Source organism: Poromitra crassiceps (genome assembly GCF_964638095.1).
Source record: "Poromitra crassiceps genome assembly, chromosome: 12".
NCBI classification, from domain to species: Eukaryota; Metazoa; Chordata; class Actinopteri; order Beryciformes; family Melamphaidae; genus Poromitra; species Poromitra crassiceps.
The window spans coordinates 17,891,161-17,905,559 of record NC_139632.1 but is presented as its reverse complement, the minus strand read 5'-3'; the positions used below and the strand labels follow the sequence as shown (position 1 = coordinate 17,905,559).

The following is a 14,399-nucleotide window of genomic DNA, read 5'->3' as shown; positions in this document are numbered from 1 at the left end:
TTGTCTAACAAGCAAAAACATTAGCTGTAGAGTCTCTGAGCACAGGGCAAAACTGGGGTACATCCCACCGGGAAGTCATTCATGATTGTGTTCCTGCTGTCAAGCAAAAAGGTGACGGGAGGGATGAATTACCGTACACCTGCATGATAAACAACTGCGCGTCAATGGTAGGCTACATCTCGCTAATTCACTCAGTGAGTCCATCAGTCAGACATTCACTCCTTCCGTTCCTCCCTCCGTTAGCTGGTCGTCCAGTCAGTCAAACCTGCATTTGGACCAGCACGGTGGCGGGCGGTGCCTCAGCCACTTTGGCCTTGCGAGGCAGCAGGTGAGTCAAGCTCCTGCAGGACGGCGTGGCGCGGAGCAGCAGCTCCTTCAGACCTGCCCGAAACTCCTGGCGGATCAAGCAGTAGAGCACGGGGTTGAGGCAGCTATTGGTGTGTGCCAAACACACGGTCAGGGGGAAGGCGTAGGCCTGCACGTTGTAGAATGCATTGCTGAAGTGCACAAGGTCAAATTTAATCAGCACGCCCCACAGCGTCAGCGCCTGATTGGGAAGCCAGCACAGAAAGAAGGACAGAACCACAATGGTGACAGACTTGGTGACTTTGGAACAGCGCTTGTGCCGGCCCTGCTCGCTCTCCGGACAGGCGGCCCCGATGATGCGCCGGCTGAGGACGAAGCGCAGCAACAGCAGGTAGCAGACACTGATAATTACCAGAGGGAGAAGGAAGCCCAGCAGGACCTTTTGCAGCTGGTACAGCCCCAGAAGAAGCTGAGGATCCCAGGTGCCCGAGTCTGGGAAGCGCACCAGGCACAGCTCTTCGTCTGACACCTGGACGCTAGTGGAGTAGATGGCATGTGGCAACGTGGCCAACAGAGACACCAGCCAGATGCCCAGACTGGTCCACTTGGCCCTGGTGGCTGCTGCCCGTCGGCTGTGCATCTTCAGCGCAGAGGAGATGGAGTAGTAGCGCGCCACGCTCATCGCCGTGAGGAAGAAGACGCTGGCGTACATGTTCATGGTGGTGACGGAGCTTATGATCTTACACATCACGCGGCCAAACGGCCAGCGGAAGTCCATCGCTGTGTCCACTGCCCAGAATGGCAGAGTCAGAACAAACTGCAAGTCAGTGACGGCCAGTCCCATCACAAAGCAATTGATGGAAGATTGCTTCTGCCTGTGGCGTGAGTGTAGCAGGCACAGAGCCAGTGAGTTGCCTACCAGTCCCAGTGCGCAGACTATGGAGTAGACACATGCAATCATCACTCGCACCACTAGGCTGGAGCCGTCTCCCTGCAATTCCAGGGTGGAATCCTTGCTGAGGATCTGCAGCCAGCATTGCAGCGACAGGTTGCCTCCGCTACAGTTTCGAGCGTCGTCTTCCTGCAGTGTCTGCTGCTCACATTGCTCGGGAGCCAGGGTTTGAACACTCTCATTCAGCTGCATGGCTAGGCTCTCTCACTCACACATCACCTCACGCAGCAAAGTTAGAGTTGCAGGTGTAAAGAAATAAGAGAGTGGCTCGGAGAGAGAAAAAGCTTGTGTTGATGGCATTTTAAACATTCCCGGTCTTTCTCTAATCTTGGCAAACATTTCTGCTTTTCTACATCATGTTCGGTTCCCCCCAGCGCAATAGATGACTATTCTCCACCACGAGTATCCTCTCTCTCTCTCTCTCTCTCTCTCTCTTTCTGCCCCCCTCTCCATCTCTTACATCTCTGAAGCGCGCCACATTCTTTTATATGTTGCACGTGAGCGCGCAAAGCTCAGTCTCGCACTGTCGACGCTCTTCTCCTCCCCAGCCGGATGATTGGATGAGACCGGATCCACACCAGACAGGCAGGCACGCACATCAAAGTACCCCTGCATGTCCATCACGGGTGAGGCGGAAGGGATTTTGCCACGACCGACAGCTGCAAGATAATCATGTTTGTGCTGTAGGCTTCAGGAGACCTGGAGAGATGCTATGCGTAAAATATGCAAACGTTCAGGGAGGATGTTTGAGCTGAATATGAGCACAATCTCCGCCACTTTCACCAATTGACATTCGGAGCAGCCAGTTTCTACTTATTTCAACCATGGACTTATTGATTTCAACACGCAGCTTTACCACCTGATGCATTTGTTTCTTTTTTTTTATTATCATTATTCTTTTCTGATGATTTTCTCCCCAATTGTACTTGGCCAATTTCCCCCTCGCTGCTCCTCCCCGATCTGGGGAGAGCCATAGACTAGCACCATGCTTCCTCCGACACATGCGCAGTTGCCAGCCGCTTCTTCAGCGGGGAGCTTCACCGGCAGGCAGGACGGAGGATCACGCTATCCCCTCCAGTTCCCTTCCCCCGACACCCTTAATCCGGCTTCCCACCCACAGACACAGCCAATCGTGCCTGTATGGATGCCCGACCAAGCCGGAGATAACACGGGGGCGCGAACCTGCGACCCTCGTGTTGATAGGCAGGGAATCTGATGTTTGTTTCTGTAGCCTATTTCCTTCCCTAGTAACTTGTAATGACTCACCCGACATATAAAGGAACAAAAAAAAATTACCTTGAGTTAGGCTACACTCACTCCACATGCCATCATGAATTGCTGTTGGCCAAATGAGATGGAGGAGGAGTTGAGAGCCAACTCCTCCTGGCTCATTGTTGAATGAGCTATTGGAGGAGATGGATCAAGGACGCACTGCACAATGGGGCTTTCAGTAACCCTCTAATACTCATCAGTGATGACATCGCCCGCAGCTCGGCCGCTGCGTGGCCTCGTCTGCTCTATTGGCATCCGCGGCGCACAATTGCGCAACTTTTCATCACTGATGACATCACAATGATGTCACAATGCCTATGACATCGTCAGTGATGTCATAAGATGATTTTGCTCTTATGACCTCACCTATGACATCATCAATGGGACACAAATTGAAACAAACAGAGAACAGAGATTGCCCACTTGCCCCTTTTATAGATACAGTATTCCATATAGCCTATATATTCAGGAGTAAATAGAAACTGTCACTGCAAAGCACTAGAACCAAATAAACTAAAGATAATGGCAAAACAAATTCATGGGTGAATTAATGAGATGCAAAGGGAACCAATTTTAAAAGACTTGGCTGGATGACAAAATAAATCCTGTGTTAATCTGTTATGACAGCTCTTGTCATTTTAAAAATATCTAATCCAGCCATATGCAAAACACCAGAAGTATGCCCGGTTTAATGTTCTGAGTATTGAAGTAGAATAACACTGCTCAAACTTACTAGGCACCTGACATGTCAGAAGTTGAATAAGAAATTACTTTTTATCTCAGTCATTTTGCAGCCTGAAGGACACCATGAACTCTGCCATAAAAATGTAGATAAAACCATTAGCAATTATTAGGGCTGTTGGAAAGTAGAGCTAGCACTTCAACAAATTATAAAGCCTCTCCTTTGTTTCTCTTTTTGCCCCTGACTTGTGCAACTTTTGTTGTTGAACTACTATTTGCAGTAACTAGTAATCTAACAAATTACTTTTTTAAATTGAGTAACGCAATTAATTGCTGAAATAGTAACTGGGCTAGTTAGTTATTTTAGGATATGAAAATAGCAGACAACTTCAGAGGATTATCCAGTTTCTGATCATCAGACCCTATCCGGGGAGAGATGCCTGGCAAAAAGGCTCCACACGTCACAGCTGCATCCAGAGCCCCAGAGGCTAATGACTTGAGTAGGCTATAAGCCGCAGAAACGAATGACCTTGAGTAGGCTATAAGCCCCAGAAACGAATGACCTTGAGTAGGCTCTAAGCCCCAGAAACCAATGACCTTGAGTAGGCTATAAGCCGCAGAGGCTAATGACCTTGAGTAGGCTATAAGCCCCAGAGGCTAATGACTTTGAGTAGGCTATAAGCCGCAGAGGCTAATGACCTTGAGTAGGCTATAAGCCCCAGAGGCTAATGACCTTGAGTAGGCTATAAGCCCCAGAGGCTAATGATCTTAACTAGGCTATAATCCCCAGAGGCTAATGACCTTGATTAGGCTATAATCCCCAGAGGCTAATGACCTTGAGTAGGCTATAAGCCCCAGAGGCTAATGATCTTGAGTAGGCTATAAGCCCCAGAGGCTAATAACCTTGAGTAGGCTATAAGCCCCAGAGGCTAATGGTCTTGAGTAGGCTATAAGCCCCAGAGACTAATGACCTTGACTAGGCCATATGCCCCAGAGGCTAATGACCTTGAGTAGGCTATAAGCCCCAGAGGCTAATGATCTTGAGTAGGCTATAAGCCACCCGAATAAGCAAATGTTCAAGTATCCCATGCAGGTACAATGATAGATAAAATTTGACAGTATGTCTTCTTGTCCCACACTGTGTGTGCATTAATAATAATCAAAGCAGACTTTGAAAAGTAACACAAAAGTTCCTTTCCCTAGTAACTAATTACTTTGAAGTAAAATGTAACTAATTACACATTTTCAGTAACTTGCCCAACACTGCTGGTGATACTACAGGCTGTGAGGTTATCCTTGTTTGTTTGACCTGACTGGTTGATTGAGAAAACATCTGAGTGAGTGAGTGAGTGAGTGAGTGTGTGTGTGTGTGTGTGTGTGTGTGTGTGTGTGTGTGTGTGTGTGTGTGTGTGTGTGTGTGTGTGTGTGTGTGTGTGTGTGTGTGTGTGTGTGAGTGAGTGAGTGAGTGAGTGAGTGAGTGAGTGAGGGAATGAATGGATGGATGGATTAATGAATGAATTGAGAAGTCTTTTTTATAACGGTGTGGCTGGAGCACTGAATGTCTCCTGGAATGAATGAGTGAATTGGTCATCATCTTGTACAAATGGGCCCAGTGATACTGAATGATACTGAAACTGAATGTTGACAGAGATATTTTTGGTTGAATAGCAATCTTACACATGGGCACATCACGCAGCTGGCATCTGGCAACATTTGTCAGACAGACCTTCAGAGCGATTAGAATTCCGGAGTGCACAACAATTTCACATTGTCATCCCTTTGTCTAATATTTCGACGGAAGTCTGCAGACACAACTCTGCTGTCAGACACTCATCATCAATAACCGAAAACCACTGCATAAGTTCAAAGTGATTCGGGGACAATTTAAATGCATGTTTTCCCAGACTGTAGCCACAAATCTGAAGGTACACTCCTTTGATCTCCTTCCCTCGGGCCAGAGGAAGAAGAGTAATCGGTGAAGTGTTACTTCATTTTGGGAATATCTTTCCCCCCCGTTATCTACTGTAGGTTGAACTCATCTGACTTCTTCGTCTTTTGGAAAGGCTTAGAAATCACATCTAACATTCTCTTTGGTATACAGTAATGCTGGCTATTAAAGTAGCCTACTTTTTCCACCCTTGCTTTTAAGGCCAACCTTGTGTCCCTATTACAGTATATTTCTGGTCTGCTGTCTCCCTGTGAGGCCACTTGCTGCCTGAGATCATCTAACAACAGGGAGCTTTTGGTTTTCCCCATGGTCCAGGCTTGTTATTTTCTTGGCTTTTTTGGTTATTCTTGTCTGGGAAGCACTTTTAAATCTCTGTATTTTGAAAATATATGAAATGGGGAGTTTGGAAGTTTGGAAGTCATGCACCATTAGCTCCATCAAAATGTGTATCTTCATGTTTATCATGTGCAACTGTGCATTTTTTTTAAATTCCTTTCATACACACACTTTCAAAATAGACGCTCTTTCATACACTTATTATTATTGCATTGTATATAGTAGTTAATGTTAATGTTTAATCATCCTTTGTGATTCTTGTTTGTTTTAGCCTGAACATACTTTTTCTTTTTCTTTGTGTGAGAGTACATTGAGAGTTAAGCGAACCGGAACCGATTTCCTTGTATGTCTACATACTTGGTCAATAAAGCTGATTCTGATGAGGAGAGGGAGAGAGATGAAGGTGGGAGTGGAGGAAGAGTAGAATTTACAGTAAGCAGAATAGCTGTCTGGTTCAAAGTCAACAATATGTAATGAGAGAGTTCAGTTCCTGGAGTCCAGGAACTCATTAAGGTCTCCTTAATAAAATAAAATAAAATAAAATACAATAAAATAAAATAAAATAAAATAAAATAAAATAAAATAAAATAAAATAAAATAAAATAAAATAAAATAAAATAAAATAAAATAAAATAAAATAAAAGAAAAGAAAAGAAAAGAAAAGAAAATAAAATAAATTTTTTGTTGTCCCAGTTCAGCCCTGCATTGGACACAGCTTTCACCAACCAGTCAAAACCTATGCTGTCAGTGTCTCAACAGGGATTGAGACAATTTACAGACAAGCTGTAAATTGTGTGTTGTGAGCTTACCTCTATAAATCTAAGAGGGTATAATAATATGTATGGACTTACAAATTTAAGTCTGACTTGCCAAACATCCCAAGTTAAACAGAGGCAAAGCTGATTTAGAGTGCTTCCTACTTACCGCCAGGTCTGTGGCCTTGCAAGTTCTTTTTTAACCGTTATCTTGTCTACAGTTCTGCCATGGTGTTCAGAAGTAATCTTACAGACTCTCTGACATATTAAAGCTGTATGTCTTCAAACCTGATTTAAAATGCAGACACATACAGACAGGTGGGAGCTCAGAGAAACTGTCAGTCCTACCCCGGTAAAAAAAAAAAGACATCTGTCAGAGGTAATTTTGCTTTTGACACAAAGTGGGCAAGATAATGAATGTGTATCCTATAAAACACAAACTGCCTGTGGGAAAAAAAGCATGTTACATTGCTTATGACATTCTAGCAGCTTGCTGTTGATGTAATTTGGGTACTTGTTTTGGTGGTGCAATAGTTGCACAGTATTTGCAACATGTTCTCGTCCTATGCGGTGACTCTTTGTCAAAACCCTTGGTGTCACTATAACAATGCTAAAGTTACCCTTCTGCGTCTGTAGGAGTGCACCATCTGAAGAAGAAGAAGAAGAAGAAGAAGGTGGCAGCGGTGGCTACCACCACCGGTAGTATCGTTGTTGATCAACTTTGAGGCCAACGCAAACAAGTCAACAACGGAGGCGTTTGGAATGAAAACGGGTTGGTATTTGGTTCACCCTTGCTGATTTCTTAATCTGTCAAGTGTAATAACGTGCAAGGCAAACTAGGCCCATCTGTGTGCACAGCATATAAAAAGTTAAAGACACCCACACACACACACACACACACACACACACACCCACACACACACACACACACACACACACACACTCCTACACACACACACCTACAGTATACATACACACACACACACACACACACACACACACACACACACACACACACACACACACACACACACACACACACAAACTAACATACAGCACTACTCTGTATTTTTCTTTTCAGAGGGCATGCATCTTCTTTGCTTAGCTTAGAGTACATAAATAAATAATGTACCATCAGCAATTCCAATCTATGAATTATATTACTTTAGGGGGGGGGGGGGGGGGCTTTGGGTATGTTTTTTGGATCAGCCCAGTGATGTCTGATGTGATGTTGTGTATCCCACAGTCCACACTGAATATTAATAGGCAGGACGAACCCACCGCTCTAAACATGCTCTAAGCCAGGGATGTCAGAGATACGGCCTGCGGGCCGGATCCGGCCCGCGGGCAGGTTTCATCCGGCCCGTGAGATATTTTGGAATATTAAAGCAGCTACGAGCAACTTTTTCGATTGTTATTAAACAGTATAAATTTAATATCAATGCATCACATCTTACCTCTAATAGTCGACGAGACCAAAGCCGTGTGTGTCGGAGATTGCTCCCTTGGATGATTATTAAGTCTGTGTCTGTCTAAACTCGCGTCAACAGGGGGCTCTCTCTCTCTCTCTCTCCTTACCGCCGGCCCGGCTACCCGGAAGTGAAACGCGGAAGTGAAACGCAGCTGCCTGCCTCGCCATTTGCGCTGCCTAGCAACGCAGCATAAACAATGTGAACGCCACGCAGACTCTCGCGAACATCTCTCGTTATATTCTAACAGGTTTTTTGGAAGTTATTTTGTGGTTATGGCCGAAGTGGCTGCTGCAAACCGTTTCATTTCACTTCTTGATCTTCCCTGGCCACAGACAGACTACACTGGCCGATTCACTCGGGGTTCAAGTGAGACTACTCTGAGTTGGTCTCGTCGACTATTAGAGGTAAGATGTGATGCACTGATATTAAATTTATACTGTTTAATAACAATCGAAAAAGTTGCTCGTAGCTGCTTTAAAAAAAAAAAAAAAAAACTTTTTAAATTATTATTATTATTAAATTCGCACCCCATTATCATGAACTACGTGTGGCTAATAAGCAAGCTAAGAGTTCATTCGTAAGTTAATTAACCTGCACTACAAGGAAGTATGTCAGTAGGTCATCAGGTGTACAAAGCCGCCATGATGCCACGCTGGAATTGAATCGCGCATTCGGCTACCTACCAAAAAACAAAGGAATCAACAAGATGCTGTCGAAAAAGAGAAAGGTTGACACGTAATGCAGGCAGTTTCAAGAGAAATGGAAAGAGCAGTATTTATTTTGTGAAGTAAATGGGTAAATGAGTCGAATTGATTTTAGTAAAAAAAAAAATCCGGCCCCCATGAGGTCTCATTTGAACAAATCCGGCCCTCTACCTAATATGAGTCTGACACCCCTGCTCTAAGCTGTACACCACTTACAGCTATGCAAAAAATATTGACTGCACAGAGCAGCGACAATAGAGTGGATCTGTGAAGGCACCTGCCAGCATTTCAATAATGAGAGACTAGAAGGAAGGTCTAACAAACTTTAATGAATGGACAAACAACATTTAGATTTGGCGTATGACTCCATGATGTGATGTCGCTCCTCCTGAGCGAGAGGAGGACGTCAGTGATGTATAGGATAGAGAACCCCCCATAGGGAGTTCTACAGGAGTCCTGACATTGGTGGTGTTCAGGGGAGGAGGTGGGTCGAAACAACTGCAACGGCGTAGAATCAGCGACTGCGGGTGACACACAAGGTGAGTTACACACAGACAAATACCAGGGGCCTGATATAAACTACTACTCCATTCATGTGATACTCCATTCAAGTGATTAGCCAGCACAGGATTGAAGGGGCGTGTCTATTTATAACTGAGTGACATAACCTGAACAGGGCATTGGCTGCAGGGGAGATAAAGATGAATGGAAGGAATCAATGAATGAATGAATAAGATAGTTTAATCAGGTATTGACTAAGGTAGCCTTCATTATTGAAAATTATCTGAGACATCATATAGTGCATGAAAAGAATAGACAAGATTAAACAAGTTCCCTATTCCTGTGTCTTCTGGTTTGTAAATTCATATTGGCTAATCAATTTCTATGTCTTGTAAACTGGGTTTATAGCCCATTTGATCCCCCACTTAACTCGTGCATAATTGAATCTGCTTATTTGCATTTTTTTTTGCCAAATAATTATGTACAAAGATATTTATGAAGTCACCACACTACAGTAACTAATGGTGACCAAGGTGACTCACTGATTTGTTAATGTAGAGCCTCAGGAATTCCCGTTTGTTCAGTTCATTAATTCATGCAGTAATTTATGTTGATTTATGCATTGGTTAATGCAGTAATTGATACAAACTATTACAAAATGTATTTTTTTAAGTAGATTATGTTAACCCCACTAGCCTATACATATACCAATGTGAAATAATAGTTAGCCTAGGGTTAGGAGCCAGATTTCAAGGAATACACATTGACGTAGGACTGGTGCAATTTAAAGATGTCTTATTTTTCTTACTGGCTAACCAGAAAATGTATTATTACACCCCCCCCCCCCTCCCCCCACTTGATCCATAGGCTACTTACAGTATGCTGTAAGTAGCCTGTTATCTGAATATATCCATGTGATTTGCTGTTAATGATCAGAGTGACCATAATGTCACACATTTTGAGGAGACACAGTGTCACTGTGCACATAAAGCTTGGTTCTGCCCAGCCCAATATTCACAATATTTATTTTTATATATAGACAAGATAAGTGGTGAATACTCAGAATCTGATTATTTTGAGAAAATCTGATGAAGGTCTGCATACCGAAACATCATTCTCATTAAAAAGTTTTTAAGTGCAAGTGAAGTAGACAGTGTGTGGGAGTTTGTTTATTGTTTATTAAAAGGATCCCTGCTGCCTAGACGACAGCTAGTCTTCCTGGGGTCCAAGACAAAATACACATTTGACACGCAATAATTAAAATACAAAAACACAAAGGAAAAGAACAGAAAAAAGAATAAAATGCAAATCTAAGCTAAGACAGACAATGGCTGCGTTTCCCAAAAGCTTCTTAGCGCTAAGAAGCTTCTTTAACCCTTCTTAAGGCCCCCTTAAGAAGCAAACGTGTTTCCCAATTGCTTCTTAGCCTAAGATGATCTTTCGTTACGAAGGCATTCGTTTCCCAAAAGCTTCTTAGCGCTAAGAAGCTTCTTTGACCCTTCTTAAGGCTCCCGTAAGAAGCCAACGAAGCCAACACGTTTCCCGATTGCTTCAGAATCAGAATCAAAATCAGAAAGACTTTAATGATCCCTGGGGGGAAATTGGGACAAGTTACAGTTCTTAGCCTAAAATGATCTTTCGTTAAGAAGGCTGCGTTTCCCAAAAGCTTCTTAGCGCTAAGATGATCTTTCGTTAAGAAGGTTTTGTAAGAAGGGTCTGGGGCATTCTTAACACCTTCTTAATGACGAAACACTGGCAGATCCAGCCGCGTCAGGCAAAAGGAGATACTTGTGTCCACTGTTCCTCTTGTGTTTTTCCCTTTTCCCTTTCTTTCATGCACCTTTAGTGTTTAAAATTGGGGAACATTTGAAAATCTCCCCTCTATGTATGATTACTTGTGTTTTAAATGTTTTACCGTAGGCTATATTCCTCTAATCAGAATGGATTCCTTTTATAATAAGAATGTTGTGGATTTATATAGCACCTTTCACAGAACCCAAGGTCGCTTAAATTCTGTAGTGTTTCTCGCAATTTTGTTGTATGATGTGTATATAAAGCAATTTGAACTGCAGTCCATGTCTGAAATAAATAATGTTTAATAGAAGAAGTTCTTGTTTAACATGACCACGATTAGGTTATTCTACAACAGTGTTTCTCAACCACTGGGTCGTGGCCCACTGGTGGGCTCAGAGTGCCATCTAGTGGGCCGCAGAAGACCTCTCACATCGAGATGGTGGACAGCTCCAGTTAAGATGCTTCTTAAGAGCCTTTTTTAGCGATGTGTTAAGAAGGCTGTTAAGAAGGCGTTTGGGAAACACTTCTTTGGAGCCTTCTTAACTCCTTAAGAAGCTTCTTTGTTGGGAAACGCAGCCAATAGCATGGTAGGCTAGCCCTCTATCTGGTCAATAGCCCAAATATTAATCTGGTCCGTACAACTCTCTATACTTTAGAAAACAAACATAGAAGGAAAAGTGATGTGACAAACATCATTGTGTGTGTGTGAGATACGAGTCAGCCCTTGCTCTTCTCCTATGCACAAGTCGTTTCATGCAAAAGTGCTCTTTCAAAACTAAAAACTAAAAAAGAGAATAGGGGGAAGGAAAAAGATCGCTACAAATAAGGATGAACTTTTTCTCCAATCTTCCCAAATGTAATAAGACATTGATTAAATTCCAAGCTCCACTCTGTGATTGGGTGTTTTAATCCCCTCATTCTGACTTTCAAAGTTAGAAAACAATTTTGTTAATAACAAAGTTTTGAAGTCGCTTAAGAATCTCCCAGCAGAGAGGTCTATCTGGGTTATAGCTTCACACCTTGAAAGAGAAAGCCCATTTGTAGATTAAAGAAGTAGAGTAAGGGCTCTCTTTGATGGACCCTTTCTGCTAGTTTCCCGCCTCTCCTTCATGACTAAAGCAAGCTCAGTGGGAGCTCCGCCTCTCCTTTATGACTAAAGAAAGCTCAGTGGGAGCTAGTCTATATAATGTGTATACTGGAGCTTCATGGCTCCAGTGGGATTTGGTTTATCAAAGCAGTGGGTTATAGTGCTGATTGGTGGCCGAGAGACTCTCTCCCTGATTAAAGACAAACAAGATGGACTCAAAAAGGAGGACAGGAGAGAGGGGCAGAGATTGTCTTATTAAGGGAGATGAGTCAGCCAGCTCAGAAATCACGAGTTCATGTTGCTTTATAGCTACCACACTGTGTACACGGGCACGGGAAAGAGGAAAATGTTTCGTATTTCGAAGTGAAACTACATGTATCTGCAACAGTCTGTGATCCGGTAGAGGCTACATCACATTAAGAAGAGCCTGAGAGATGAAATTGCTCAAATTCTCTCTGATAATGAACTGGAGATGTGCTTTTTGGAACACACTTTTCTGTGTGCCTTTGAGAAGTCTTTATATGATTTCACGTCAGTGGTCTAGACACATCATGTGGTGGCCTGGATCTGCGCTGTTTGTCTGTCTGTCTTGGTCGAGCACTCAAGGCTTTTAGTTATGAGACTCCAGGTTTGTTTACAAATGCATCTTCTCCCCCCCTCCCCTCAACCCTGAGGCCTATGCAAAAACATGATCATATAAGACCCTTTCACTGACTCACTGCTTCTAAAGCCACCTATTTCTAAAGAAAATGGTGAAAACGACATACCCAAACTAAAATGCTTACTGTGGCTGAACCGCTAGGGTTACAGACAACTGCCTGACCTTTTCTGAAAGGTAAGACTTTGAAGTTTCTGTTCCAAGTGTCAGAATGACTCTATATGTGTTACTGACTCTGAGTAACACCAGCTCAAACACAGTGGTTGATTCTCGCCTAGAATAAAAAACACTTTTAGAGTGTAAACAGTTACCTGTGGTTGTTGTATTTATGGCTAGAAACCCAATGGAGACATAGCCACAGGCCTTATCACATCCCAACTCAAAGAAGATGAAAAAATACCAAAACATGAGTATTTGGCACTGGTTTTTGTAGGGAGATACCTAGGCGGATTTCCAAAAAGCCATTTGAAAAAGCCAAATAATCTGAAATGTTGTCTTTGTCTTTGTACAAAGACAGCTATAACTTCTGCTGTGTTGATCTGATCTGAAAAAGGAAGACATGGTTCGATGCGCAAGATTCAGCCGGTTAATTTGGTATGTAGCATGAACAGCATTGTTCAGAATTAACTACCAAATGAATCACATAAATGACAGATGAACAGCAAAAAATCAGAAACGTAACGCTGGGGTTATGGTGCCATGCAAGATCAGTTGAGACTGCAGCAGCTGCACTTCTGAATTTGATCATGTCTCCAAGAGATGTTTGATTATGCATGCATGTGTTAAAGAGAAGTTAAAATGTAAATTATTTCTAGACTGCTTGTTTCAGGATAAACTTTGTTTTAGTGCTGAAGCAAATTTTCTTTGTGTGTTCTTGTATGAGCATTGATTCTCCTGTCATTCTGTTTTGTCAACAATCCACCGGTCAATTTCTACAGTGGAGCAATGTACTCCCCATTGGGCAGGGCAGCACATTTCCAGTTCTCCCTTGAAGCCGAATCAGAAAATGTCAGCCTGACCTGAACAAATCTGATCTTCAATGTTAGATACAATTGTACACCAGACAGTGGGATTAAGAACACTTTTATCCCCTTATCCGCCAGTATGCCAGTGATTTTCAACCTTTTCATATCAAATACCCTAATTTAGCACACAATTGGGACACAGGCCACCGTTTGATGAGAATAGTTTTTTTTTTATTGTTAGATAAGATTTTGTCTAGAATTCCAAGACTAATTATTCTTCTATTCACTAATTCTGTTAACTTCTAGTAAAGGAAATGATGGTGAAGTGAACAATTAATCAATTTGCCGGGGACCCCCTGGAATGTCCCGAAGAACCCCTGGTGGTCCCCGGACCCCGTGTTGAGAACCACTGGTCTATGCTGACAAGCCAGAGGGGGGGATGTTGTGGATATGGACGACACTCGGTCTCCAGCAAGTAAATAATGGACTTGTCTGCCAGTAGGGGGTTGTAATCATTGGGCAATAAGGCAGAGTCAGATGATATAAGGTTATCTACTCCTACCTTTGGCCTAGTTTGCTCCGCCTCACTCTCTGTGAACCATGGCTCTACTGACATGATAACTAGTGTGACTGACGGCTGCTGTAGACATTGGCTCATATCAGCCTTCCAGGCAGAACTGTCAAGGGAAATATTTTAATCTGTCAGGGAGAAACTCTGAATCAGCTTTGAATCCCCCTTTAAATATTAATACTATCAAAATCAATAAATAAAATGCATCTCGTTGGAGGTGGACACACACACATTCCTTTCTGACATATTTTTATTCCTTTTTGACATCTTTTATTTGAGGCAGTTTTATCCACGAATTAATCTAAATTGTTCCAATCAATTCATCCAGGAGAATCGCTCGAAATCCTTCAACAATTAACAAATTATCCACTGACATGGAAACTGTACACATTATCGC

The 14,399-nt window shown here is 42.9% G+C and overlaps 1 pseudogene across 1 annotated transcript; it reads right to left on the bottom strand.

Annotated features, from left to right (window-relative positions):
• Positions 1-259: 259 nt before the first annotated feature.
• LOC310786316 (relaxin-3 receptor 1 pseudogene) lies at positions 260-1,450 on the bottom strand (annotated as a pseudogene). Its single transcript has one exon. The product of its transcript is annotated as a relaxin-3 receptor 1 pseudogene (transcript).
• Between the last annotated feature and the right edge of the window lie 12,949 nt (positions 1,451-14,399).